At 37.9% G+C, this 13,890-nt stretch overlaps 1 protein-coding gene across 2 annotated transcripts in view; it reads right to left on the reverse strand.

Moving 5' to 3' along the window:
- The window catches only part of LRRC72 (leucine rich repeat containing 72), a 64,459-nt gene that overhangs the window by 32,859 nt on the left and 17,710 nt on the right, over window positions 1-13,890 (reverse strand). The window lies entirely within an intron of this gene.

The raw sequence follows: 13,890 nt of genomic DNA on the forward strand, positions 1-13,890 counted from the left end.
ACTGCTCCATGGCCTCTCTGTGCTCCTGCCCTGTCCTTCTCCCAGCAGGCATCTCCCCAGCACAGCTCTGTGCCTTTCTTTTAGGCACTTTTCAAGCAGTGCAGTTTGTGGGGAATGGTCTGGCCCAGAATGACAGAAACTAATAGCTACACAAACAGCAAATAAGACCCCAGGAACTCTGTCTTCTTTCAGATTTAAGCCACAGATTTCTATGAAGTAGTTGAGCTAAAGCTCATAATTGGATATAAAAGTGATTAATAATAATGTGCAGCTATTTGGAGCCCTGTTTAATAGTAGGGTTCATTTTTTTATTGATTATATTCTGTCACAAAATTTCTAATTAGCTTCCAGTCTTTGCATTTAGGCCTTGTTGATTAGTAAAAGTTCTTTTTTTTTTACTTCACAGTGACATCTACAGCACTTCTGAATCATAGGAAGCAACAATATGATACCCTCAGTGGTTTAAAATATCAGCATTCACTTCTGTTGTTCTTTGGTATGCACCTGGACTGTAGCACTTTGCTACAGGTGCACCAACTTCCTGATGCCTCTGGCTTTAGAATCAAATATTGCACTGCTTATTCATTACCCAGGTCATTGCAATGAAATCAGTCTAATGATTGTGGAGTTTTTACTGTAAGATGTTTCTAGAAAGAATGCATAATTCTCTGGAGAAGAGCAACTAGAGTGGTAGAGGTCCTAGAGAACAAGTCTTGTGAGGGGTGGCTGAGGAAACAGGCTGCTTAGTCTGAAGAAGAGAAGGCTGAGAGGAGACCTCATCAGTGTCTATAATCACCTAAAAGGAGGTTGTTGTGAGGTGGTTGTTGGTCCCTTTTCCCAAGTAACTAGTGATAGAACAAGAGGGAATGGCCTCAAGCTCCAGCAGGGGAGGTTTAGGCTGGACATTAGGAAATGTTTTTGCTGCAAATGTCAGGCATTAGAACAGGCTGCCAGGGCGATGGTTGTGTCACCAACCCTGGATGTGTTTAAAAGTCATTTGGATGTGGTGCTCGGGGATACGGCTTAGTGGCAGACTTGGCAGAGCGGGGCGAATGGTTGGACTTGATGATATTGAAGGTCTTTTCCAGCCTACTGATTCCATGATTCTGTGAAGTAGATCTTGTAAAAGGCAAGGGCACATGTAACTGTTTTTATTTTTTTTTTTTCACTTTGATACTGCTGAAAATGTGACAGCACCATTCTTAAATTAGATTTTTGTCATGAATGCCTTGATATTTTGTACTCTCTGGGTAGTGGGCCTCATACCATATTCTTAGAGACAAAAATAACTCCATTGTGTTCAGCTGAGTAGCTTGGTAGCTGTCTGGGAAACTGAGCAGTGATAGATGGGAGAGAAATAAAAGACAACTTAGAGATTAGTGAAACCTAGTGTTCCTGTACCTTTAAAAGGGAAAGTGTCAGGTAGTGTTACAGATAAGAAATAGTTTTGTGGCCAAAAAAATGAAAGGCCAAACCTTCAGACTACAGATAAGATATAAATTCTTAACAGCAATAATGTCTAGATTAGCAGAAGAAATGGATCCTGCATCTGCTGAGGGCTTCCTTCACATTTTCGTACCTTTCTGAAACACATTTCTTAGGTTCATAGCATACAGGTTGTAGACTTCAGTACAAAAGAACCTGGATGTATTGTATAGAATCATCTCACCACCTCCCCTGGCCTTCCAATATTAAAAAAGCTTTGAGAAATGCAGTAAAAATGAATCTCAGTTTACCCTTCCATGTGAAAAAAAGAGTAACAAACATTTAAGTATTTTACCCTTTAGAATGAATATTTTGCCTATGTTTTTTATGGTTTACATAGCCTCAGATTCAAGGGCTGCAGTGAAAAACAGTACCTTGTTTTAGTGGCTCTCTTCAGATGAATGCAGAGCTGGTAGAAACTAAACCATCCCCATGGACAAACTGAAGGGGACAGCTGGTTTTCTTTGGCTCTCTTAAGGACTTCAGCCAAAATATCTTGCAAATACAATCTCAGAAACAAGGAAAAAAAATGCATTCCATACACTTAAAAAGAAATAGACTGTTTTCCCTTCTGTTTTTCTAAACAGTTATCCCTGAAACAAAAAATACACTCCTTTACAGCCTGTGGCACAGAACAACACACAACTTGGCCAGTAGACCCTGTATGGAAAAGCAAATATACTTTTACTGAACAATAGGTTCCAAAGAATAACATCAATTGTTATCATTACTTTCTTTTAAAGAGGTCCAGTTTTAAGAGAATTCCTCCAAAAAACTTGTACAAAACTAGGAAAGTATGTAGATTATAGTTTACAATTAGAGAGGGAAAAAGAAAATGTACAATTAAAAATGGTTTCTGTACATGTATATTATCTGTACCATATGAGTTGTGCTTTGTCCCTAAGTCTTTTATTGATAATTTACTAAAAATGCCTGGATAAAGACTGGCCCTTTGGCAGGAGTTGAGGTAGCATGGAGTACATAAAACAAGAATCAGCGTAAGCTGTTTCTTCTGGTGCCTTTTAATTTTGTTGAGACCTTTGTCTCAATGGACAAAAATGCAGTTTCAATTCGATGTAGTACTTCTAATACCACTCGCTAAGTCCATTACTTTTCCAGTCTTAACTAACGGCATTTCAATGGATGCTGCAGCTACTCCTCAGCAAGCTAGATCCTGCCTCACTTACGCACAATTTCTGTTGAACTCCATGAGAGTTCTTTCTTCTGAAGAAGCAGACATTTGAGTTCCAACTTGTATTGAGCATTTTTGGATCTTTCCACATGCTGGATGTCAAAGTATAATGCTAGATGACAGTTTTGTAAGCTAACGAAATGAGCATTCACTGTATCCTCCATTTTATTTGCACTGTACCAACAAAGCTCATGATCTTAACATATACATTAACTTAATCCTACTAGTTGCATTGACTGCTTGTACACAGTACTTCTTTTCTTTCCAAATTACTGCTATGCTTAGTATTTTCTATTTTTAACAGAGCATGCCAGTCTGCAAATGATTAATAGTAACATTCAGTTCTTCACCCTCTTCTAGGAAAGTGCTTTTGCTTGTCTGCAGCCTCATTAAGGCTTTGTATCCAACAACTGCCTCATCTGCATGCAAAACACAGGGAGCTGGAATTAATATCCAGATATTAAAACTGTTAGGCAAGGAAAGCCTAACAGTTTTAAGACACCTTGACTATTATTATTCCAGTTCCAACCAAATAATTTCACTGATTCTACCTTCCTAGGTACTTACTAGATAGATAAAATGTGCAATCTACTGAGTGTTCTGAAAAATTCATATTCCTGGCTGTTTCATGTAGATAAAATAAAAACCACTCTGCTTTCAGCAGTGATAGAATTTCAAGGTAGTGTTTTTAGCCAAGACTTCCATGGTCCAAGGTACATGTTATGCCTCTCTGCATGGTTGTCGCTCCCCTGGTTGTTGCTCCCCATGCAGTTTAATCATATTTAGGTGATCTGGAGCGAATACAGTTTTCAATGACTGCTGGGAATTTTCAGGATGAAAAGTACTTTATAAATGTAAAATACTGTATTATTACAGCTGCATCCAGGAGAGGAGTTGTGTTTATCAGAACATACAGAAAGAAAACTTAAGGAAATTTATTAGAAGCTTAATTTTGCTTCCAAACCACAGCCACTAGAGGTTCAAACTATTTATCTTGAATTGTACCTGCCAAATTTTGATGAGATTAAATTCCCCCCTCCCCATCTAAAAGAGCAAGATTGACCACAGTCATACTACAGACTTTAAAGTAACCTGCATTATTAGGTTTTCTCCACATTCCAACCCATCTGCCTTAGGGCATTAAACACTACTTTCATCTCTCTGAGGTTCGGTATTTCCAAATCCAAGCCATAAGGCCACGTCTAGACTACAAACTGCTAAGTGGGTTTGACTGCACACATGCGCACCCTAAGCCACATGTCCCACAAATTTTCCATCTATAGCCCACTTGCAGCTTGGTTTTAAACAATCCATACAGTTAGAAGGAAAAACAACCTCCCAGTACTAGCTGATGAACCTCTGCTACGATTGATTTTGGCTGAGTGCAGGCCAGGCAGACTGCCTGAACAAAAGCTTGGCCCACACAAAGCCAGGGAGTATAATCAGTGTTTCTGAATACAGTAAGAGTTTTCCCACCTTCTGGCACTCATGCTAAAATAATGCCTTGGTATTGGTTTAAAAGTTTGTGGTGTGAGTTATGGGAAAGTTAAGTCTTGGGAATATTCTGAGATCCACATGTGCTTGACAGTATAGATGCAAATCCTAGAAATAAAAACCATTGTATTGGCCCCCAAATTATGAGATGAGATCAATGAGCTATTTCTAAGCACACTGCCAACTTGTGATGCTGAAGCCCAAACTAGTTTGGGTTGATACAGCCTGAACTTTTACCATGCAAAGATTATGTGTACCACAAAGCTGAAGGCTAGATTTGGAGAGCAAACTTGGTGTTTGTCTACTCAGTTGTTTTCACTGAAGGTAATATGGCAAACAATGAGAAACTTCAATCCTCTACATCATCCCTAGCCAAAAAGGACCTTAATAAGCAAGTGTAATCCTGAGGTATGATTACATTAAGCAATCTCTTTATTCCTGGGACCTTCTTCCTTCCTTTAATCTTTGTGTGTGGGATAATTAAGATATTTTTAATGTTCTTTCAGATATTGTAGTTTCACAAAATGGTGCTTAGCCTCAGATGGTGATGTAGCATCAAAATAGAGAACAGTTAGTGATACAAAGAGGACTTGAATGAGAATAGAGAATTCCCAAGCCTCCCTTTCAAGAAAGACCCCAGATTTCTTACAATGGCATTACTGCATGTGGCATGAAGTTGAAATTGGAATGCTGAGTGTCCACAGCAAGTAATGCACATAGAAGAGTGCTTGTAGGGAATGATACATTCATTAATGACCTCTAAGCAAACTCAGGAGGAATGAGAAAGAGTTCCCCTTCAGATGTTTGGAACAAGGACTTGGGAAGGACTGCCACCACATTATGTGCACAAGTGTGCTGACCTTAGAAATAAACATTAAGTAATGGAAAAATGAAGAGTGTAAACTAGTTTTAACAAGCTGGATAAATCAAATGTTTTATAACCATGCTGTTCATAAATATGATCAGTTCTTTTGAACATGGGAATGTGAATCCAATAATGCTAATTAAACAAAAGCTAATAAAAAAGACCACATTGGTTGCTGCATAAAGACAGCTACAGTTCATATTGGCCTTTAAGATCTAGGGGGTGAAATATCATTTTCCTGTGTTGGTGGTGACACCATTGGTTTATTTATGTTTTAGACTCTGAGATCTCATATGCCACCTACTGGACACATGTTTTAAGTTATTTTCATGTGCATGCTATGAACAAAGTTTATTGGAACACATCCAGCTAGGATCTTGGTGGTTGTTTTACTGCATGGAGGCTCTAAACCAAACTACCTTTAAGATTTCTGTTGACTTCAACAAGGTTTGCATTGGGCCTTTAAAGAAAGTTAACGCTGTGGCAAAATCATGCATAGTTCTTCCTTCTGACAACTGATAGATTATCTAGCTTAAACAGTTTAAATGTTTTCTTAGAACATCAAATAAAATGAAGTATTTCGTGGCCATAGATACCTCTGTCCTTAGTAACCATCACATCCATTAATTTTTGTTTATACTTGATGACTAAATGAATAGTAATAAAATAACCACTATCCTCATTTCACTTAAGAACAGAGAAGGTCATTAAAGCCTTAGCAAGTAAATTAGTTCCAGTAGGTCAGTTTTAGTGCTTTTTAAAGAGACCTTATAATGATACTGAGTGTTGAGAAGACTTACTTATTGAGTTACTCAGAACGCAATATTTTAGGTAAGATATCTTTCTTTTATGTTCTCTCTATTATTTTCTAGGAGCAGAGAATATTCTAGCACAACTTGTAACATGCTACATATGTAAATACATCACAGTTCAAGTAAGAAGCAGAGGTAAAACTGGGTGCAGGTTAAGTGGGCACAACCTACAAGTTCTGGTAGCCATTTGAGATATAACAGCATTTTCTGACATTCTCTACAACTATAAACCAGAAATTATACTATAACTTCGTGTGCATGCAGAGGCAGAAGCAATTTGGAAGCAATTTTCCTCTAAGTAGTTTCTTAAAAGGAAAAAAACCCCCACCTTTACAGATACAGCTCTTTACTACTGTAAGAAGTTCTACAGCAACAGGTACTTTCATCTGTCACAGAAACTACTAAAATTCTTTTCCACTCATTTTTTACATAAACAGATATGAAATGCACTGCCACCTACTAGTTAACAGAATCTCTTCAGAATACCTATTTCAGAAAATGTACCCTTAAATTGCCTTCTGGGCCTGCCTGATCTCCCTCTTATGCTGTGTAAGTATGCTGCCTTAATAAGTATCTCAAATGCTTTTCCTCTCTTGAAGCTTCAACTGTGCAGAAAAATCTCTGGAGGGACACCCTCCCACTCCTTTGGCTTCACTGATGGTTGCTCTTAAAGGTGCTTCTTGCACAGAGGAACCAAGTGGAGAGATACGGAAATGCCAGGCAGTTGTTTTCCCACCTCTTAGGCTTGCCAGAGTTTGCAGTGGAAAAAGCAAAAGAGGGAGTCAGTATGGGACATAAATTCCATTCAACCACACAACAGATGGATAGGAGTTAGCATCTGTCATGCAGAACTCTACAGGGAATATGGAAAGCAAGATTTCATGATGCTGCCCTCCCAAGAGGTAGCAAAAGTAGCCAGCAAAAATAAAACCAACCTTTGTGCAAAACACCATCTCTTACTGGTTGTTTATACAAAGGTGGCTTGCTACATCCAGCCTTAAAAACTACACATGCATCTCCTGGACTTAGAGGAGGTCTATCTGGTTACCATCAGGGAAGAATCATGCCAGGGATTGTCACCTGAAGGATTTTCCATTTACAGGAAAAATTGTTATGTTGTTCTAATCAGGCAGGCATGGTTGTGTGAGATGAGAGCTACGTCTTAGAGTAAAACCACCAGAAGGGAGGACACTATTCTGGTTTTCCTCAAAGTGAAAATATATTGGATATATTCCTCACAAAAAAAACCTAATTCAGATGTTAACAGTTATGAAAGCTTTATTTGTATAAAGCTTCCATGTTAGGATACATTTTAGAAAAGCAGCTCTGTGAAAAGCTTTGAAGAACTGCAGAAAGGCCAAGTGAACAAACAGAATGTTCTGACATTTCCTTTCTTGAATACTGTTTATGTGTCATCTAAACCAGTTTGTAATTCTAAGTAGACTTAAGGCTGAAGCCCTAAAATAAACATCTCTCACAACCAAGTTTTGCATTGGAAAAATAATGCCTTCATCACCTGAGTGAAGTGACAAGGTTTTGAAACACGTGTTTATTATGGAACCTCTTCAGTTTTGGGACACTTGATGTCAGGTTCAGCAGTGACAAGAATGACTGTTAGGTCACTTATGAAGAGTATGGATAAAATTTAATCTTTGGAGAAATAGGCACTTAAAATTAATCATTGCTGATTATCTCTGCTGACAGCAGACTCATCATTAAGTTGTTTTGTAACCATATTACTTTAACAACATTTTAATTCTAAATGCTAATCTGTTGTGATTATATAGATAAAGAGAGCATTAGCTAAAGACTGAAATCCTGCTGCACTTCAAACTAGAGGATGGTTTTGCTTAAATCTCTCTGATGAAGCAAGTACAGCTAATATTTGTTTATTACCATAAAGGTATACTGAGAAACTTCTAAGCTTAGATAAGATAAGATAAATAATCCTTTAAAACCTCATGTCATGCTTAAGGCAGGGATTATCCTGCTGGTACTGAACTGCCATTATTAAAAGTAAAGACTAATCAAAGGAAACCCAAAAATACTAACATCTGGTTAGACTTTCTTAATTGTCTGATATTTCTTCTGTAAGGAGAAGATGTGTGATAATGTGAAGATTTTTTTTTTCTTCTGCCTAGGATTGAAGGAAAGATTTTGAAATCTTGACAACTCTTGCTGCAAAGAATTTCCATTCTTTGTTCCTCCCTGAAAGTGTTCTGTTATTAAACTTTACATACAGTCTGGAGAATGAATGGGTGGGATGCACTGAATGGGCACTCGCAGCTCTCATCTTCATGGCAACGTCTAACCAAACGGAGTGTCTACTCATTTCTATAGGTTACTTTTGTGTACATGAGTCAACAGCAACAACAAAATGTTCTCACTGTAAAAACACTTTAAAAACTGTTAAACATTTAGCCCTACAATTTTGGAAAGATGACTCTCGGTATGCATTTTGTCACTCTGTACTGTAGTCATAGTAAGTTTTACTAAGCTTTAGTTTAGTGAACTGTAATTGTATTGTATTAAAGGAGATCCTAGAGAATTCTAAAGAGGAGCTCTTTGGTGATCAGGGGTTTATCAGCTCCTTCTGTTACATTTTCTCTTACTCTTGAATTCAAAGTAACTGAAATAGCTGGATTGAAGTCTGGAATGGGCTGCAGTGTCTGCATCGGCAGGTCATCCTTGGGTCTATGTCTTAAGTTCATTCTGCCCAACTCATTCATTAATTTTCTTGAACAGTTTGGTACTTAGAATTAGATTACTAAAACTAACTTCAGGTAGGCAGGAAATATCAGCAGCCAGGACTAAAAACCAGCACATGAAAATGTTCTTAAAGATTCTTTGAGAGACAGACAGATCTCCACATTAATTAAGGTTCCCAGTGCTTAAAACTGGTTTTAGGTTGATAATGTGGAAGCATTTGATGCATTATTGCAGATCTTACAGGTACAAATAAGAGATTTTAAGTATTAGTACAAATGTGCCATAATACTAGATAGATTAATTGCAGTACAATAAACTTTATCTATTTTATTCAATGATATTCTGGTTCATGGGCTATAAGTGAAACCCTGACACCAAGTGCATGGTAAGTCTGTGAATTCATTATGCAGGCTGAGCCATTCCTGTCTCCTGGCAGGGAAAAGATTACACAGTATTACAATTATTAAAATTCTAATTTGGGGCCAGGTTTTGCCCTCAGGTACTTCCTTAATTTCAACAGGGAGTTGTGCATGTTTATCTGATGGAAGAATTTGGACACTCACATTCTTGGTGAAGGTAACATTTTTCTTTAACATGAAGGTACAGTAGCCAAATCTAAAAGCTGAGAGTAGCAGGGACAGGTCTCTTACCAGCAGACAAATATCCATAACTGCTCTGTTTTGATAAGGTGAAGTGATTTCCTTGTAAGGGAGTGGAGGATGGTGCAGAAGGAAGGAAAGAGGAATCTTCTTCCAGATACCTCGTAGGCTTGCTTTTAAATTACGACTTTGGATCTAACAACAGGTTTGGCAAGTGTTTGCCTAGGAAATCCTGACACTATGCCAGATTTTCTTTGCTGGTTTGTTGTAGAGTGTGCATTTTTTAAATACACTGTAATCATTTCAGACCACGTAATTAGAAACACAAAGCAGTTTACTGAAACATAGTGATATATTAAGAGTTCAGTTAATTACATGTAAAGAAACAAGTCAGACTTCAAAACCTTCACTCAGTTTCTATTTTATTTGCAACTGGGGCACGTTGATGGGACTTTGCCTGCTTAGCACTGAGTAGGAGTTTCAGAATTTTAACCTGAGGGTAAAATTTTCAAAAGCATTTAAGCAACTGGCTCACTGAAAATCAATAGGACTTTCACTCCTCAGGGCAGCATTTTAGAAAGTATGTAGATACCAAAGTCCAGTGTCTGTGTATATGTATATATACACACATACGTATACATATCTTGCTTTACTGCCCTAAATCTCTAAAAGAGAAGTGTTACATTTCAAGGTTGCCTAAGAGTTTCTGAAAGTGTTGCTCCCAATAAACAAACCATCATTATATTTTTCTTTTCTAAGTTGTAAGACCTCATTTTGGTGTTCTTCTGTCTTCAACATAGATACCATAAAACCTATTTTGGATTATAAACCACATCATCTTCAATCTGGTGTTAACATCTCACTACAATTGCTCAGAAAGAGGTGGTAATTATAACTAGTGCACGCTAACAATTCTTCATTCTGCTGTAAATGTTCCTAGAATTTCAAAATAAACTTAAGCATTTTCCCCATTTCAGTCTGTTTAATGTCTTTTGTGCTAAAAGTGATAAACTGCCTCCTTTGAAGCCACAGCCTGATCTAAATTATTCTGTCTACATTATGTATAAGGGCAAGTAGAAAAAAATAACATCGTAATATGAAATCTTAGAGAGACCAAGAAGACATAAATCAGAACTAATTAGTCATTCTCATTAATGAGAATATAGGTTATGTTTGCCATTGAATCTCTCCAATGTAATTTACTGCGAAAATTAAAAAGCACCACTAAGCATAGAACAGCCTTGGTATTCAAAAAATCTTTTCTTGGAGAATTTGTATGGGGGTGTAGCTTAGGTCTTCAACATGTTTTCTGTATGAGCTTCAAAATTATGCTAACTTGTTGCACAACAGCTTACAACTTCTCAACAGTTGCATTTATTACAATTTTACCTCACTTTCAGACATGTTCTCTTATCATGCTCCAAATCACATTTTATGCTGCTTTGAAGTACATTACTAATATGCTTATTGCTTAACAGAAAATAGCCTGACAGTCATCTCTGGTTTAAGGTGCAAAGTAATAGATGTCAGTTTCTTTTTTGTAGCCATTTATCTGAGCCTATGCTTACTCTCAAAGTATCTACCTTTGGAAACAAGTCAGAAGTGCAATGCTCTGGTGGCCTTCTCTTTGGGACAACAACTAACTTTGAACCTTTCCTTCTGTGAAGCTTTTGTTCTAATTCTGGTGTGAGGGTTTTTTTCCCCTGTTATTATTAAAACTGTGCAGACCAAAGTTTTATAAGAATTTGGGAATTTCTTCTTATTTTGTGCATGTTCAGTGCTCACGTGGTTTGCAAAGACAAGGCTCTATGGCAGTCATTTGTACTTGTCAGCGCATACCCCTCTATTCCCTGTGGCTGTTTTGTGCTGCTAGACAGGTGTGTGCACTCCACACAAAACTTTGCCCTTTGGACATCATTATAGTGTCTAAGAAACATGGAGGATGGGATCCTGACAGACTTATAAATGACCACAAAGAAGGGAATTCTCTTTTGGGATCTTAACAGAACACATGCCTTGTATTACTCCACATTCATTGAGAGAAGTGGGGGAGGTTTTGTCCACAGAAAATGGAGAAAGCAAGATTTAAGGTGTGGATAACTCTCTGAAGAGTGACGGATGGCTTTACTATTATGTTTAAGGTCATTCAGAAGCAAAGCTAATAAGATAAAGTAAGCAGCTGAGCTGAATAAAATGTAGCATTTAATCTCTGGGTACATAAACAAACATATGAACGAATCCAGTTAACATCCTCCCTGTGGTCACTTTCCAAGGATCTGACTAAACAGCAACATTTTCACCATGCCAGACAGGAGAACTGAGCTCTTGTGGATCCTTAGCAGCAGTGAAATCCAGTCTCCTGGGCCATTCATGCTGAGCATTCTCCAAACACTCAGGTATAGTCAGTACTCCCTGGCTGATCTTAAGCGTCATAATGGAAGATAAAGGGAAGAGAATTTATTGCCTAGGACTCAAAGCATATAGGGTTTTATAGATCAATAAGAACATCCTGAGTTATGCCCAGAGGCAAAAAGGAAGCCAGTACAGACTTCAAAGGCCTTGTGTAATATATTCCTTATGGCAAATATTACAGATTAAGCACAGAGCAATGTTCTACACAAGCCACTGAATCTGACTAGAACAAGGACAGACTACATGCTCTAGAAGACTGTTTTGGAGGCTACAAAGGTACCTTGCAGGCTTCACCTTTAAGAGCTCAGCACGATCATCTGTCTAGCAATAGCAAAAAAATGTTCTGAGCTAAGCAGAAACATCTTATGATCGTGCAGATTGCTCAGGAAGAATAACCCAGTTTGACTGAACAGCATCCTTCCCTTTCATGCAACTTCTGACCTCTCTCAGGAAGACTCAGGAAAAGTGAAGGACTGCAGTCTCTGCGCTTGACTAAAGAAAGGATAAACCAAATTAACTAACACAGTCCTCAGAAGCCTGTTTACTTTTCAAAGCAGAGAGGCTGACAGTACTGACTAGGGAACCAAAATAGTGACATTTTCACATGGTATTTGTAACTAGTGGGAAATACAAATGAAATTAAAATCATGTCAACTTTATGCCTAATGCATAAAAAAATCAGTTAATCTATATTATCTTTCCTGTGGCAAATTCAGGGGCAAATTTCACCTCTACAAAGGCTGTAAGAAACTTGAGGCCTTCCTCCTCTTAGTGACAAGACCAAGAGAAGTATGTGACAATCTCAATGCTTTCACATAGCCTAGTTTTTAAAGGATGATTTTTAACTTTCATTGAAAGCTGAAAAGGTTGAGACTTAGCAAGTTGCAGACCCAAGCTCATAGCCACTTCAAGATCTCTTTAGTGTTTCCTGTGAGATTATGCCCTACGTCAAAGAAAAAAGTTGTCAAAGAAACTTCTGACTTCCCAAGTCTTGTGTGGGGTGAGAAAATCTTTCTGTCAGGAAGAAATTTCCTGACTGGTACCCCACTGGTTCCATGCCTTTTGTATTGGCTTAGTTCAGCACAAAGACTGCAGGGAAGGTGAGAAGTGCAAAGATCTGTATGATCTGTGAATATGAAAAGAAATTAAGTAGGACTTGAACATCGACAAAGTAAAGCTTTCATTAGCTGCTGCAGAAGAAACTAATGTTCAAATAGAAATATTCAAATAGGTCTGTAATGTACCTATCTTCCCTGATAATTTGCTACTTCTTTAAAAGGGAAGATAAAATGTTCATCTTTGCTTTAGTGATTAAATAAAACATTTCATGAGAATGGAACTTGGAGCTTTATCAGGGGTTAGCTGTGATCCCACTCCTCCATACATTACTCTGCTGAAAGATCTCACTCTGCCTTGCAACATTCTTGTTATTCCAGAACTGGGTTGGGCTAGTCATAATAGATGCAGGCAATTCAACTCAACGTCCCCACACACAGCTCTGCCAGTAAAACTGACTTCACTTCGCACCACTCCTGTTTTTCCTGTGTCTTAAGCAAAGACTATCAGTTTGGCACTTACTGTGGGTGTCTCCTTACTCCTGGTGAAACCCAGGGTAACTTTCTTAGTGATGCAAAAGGACAGGGCTGCTGATACAGACAAGCGTCTTCTTATGACAGGGATGAAACAGCGTTTTCTTCTCTGATTGACTGAGACTAGGCCCTGACAATTAGAAGCAACTGACCTGTGTTCTACTTTTGCTTTCATTGCAGCAAATAAAATCCGGGATGACTATGCATAGCAACTCAGTTACAAAGAGCATAAGTGAGATTAGAGTCTAACCTTTTAATAACGTGGCCTCCTGCATGGTTGTGCTTTTTTCCCAAGAGAAAGGTTTCCTTTAATTAGAACATCATTGTTTTCAGTGTCGGTCGGTGTTTTATTTATAATGAAAATCTACAGAGCATTCATCAGGATGTAGACAAGCATTGGCCTACTGACAGCATCTCAATTTACACTAGTTTGGAGTCGGGCCATGTAATTTAATGTAAAATCAAATAAGTGTGTGACACGGTAAAAAAAAAAAAAAAAAGAGACATAATAGGCATTATTTCCCTTTTTGTTTTCTTCATCACACAAAATAGTACACTCAACATATAAGAATGCTCTAGGCAACGTCCAAAACTTTAAAAAAGACTTGGTTTGGTGAAGGAGCATAGTGAGAGGCTGTGAATATGGATATGTTTGTACTAAGGAGCCTAGAGGAGATACTTTTTATGTGTGGTGATATAGAAAGACATACTTGTAACCCTGCACACCAGGGAG

This window comes from Pogoniulus pusillus, chromosome 28, assembly GCF_015220805.1.
Source record: "Pogoniulus pusillus isolate bPogPus1 chromosome 28, bPogPus1.pri, whole genome shotgun sequence".
Classification (NCBI taxonomy): Eukaryota; Metazoa; Chordata; class Aves; order Piciformes; family Lybiidae; genus Pogoniulus; species Pogoniulus pusillus.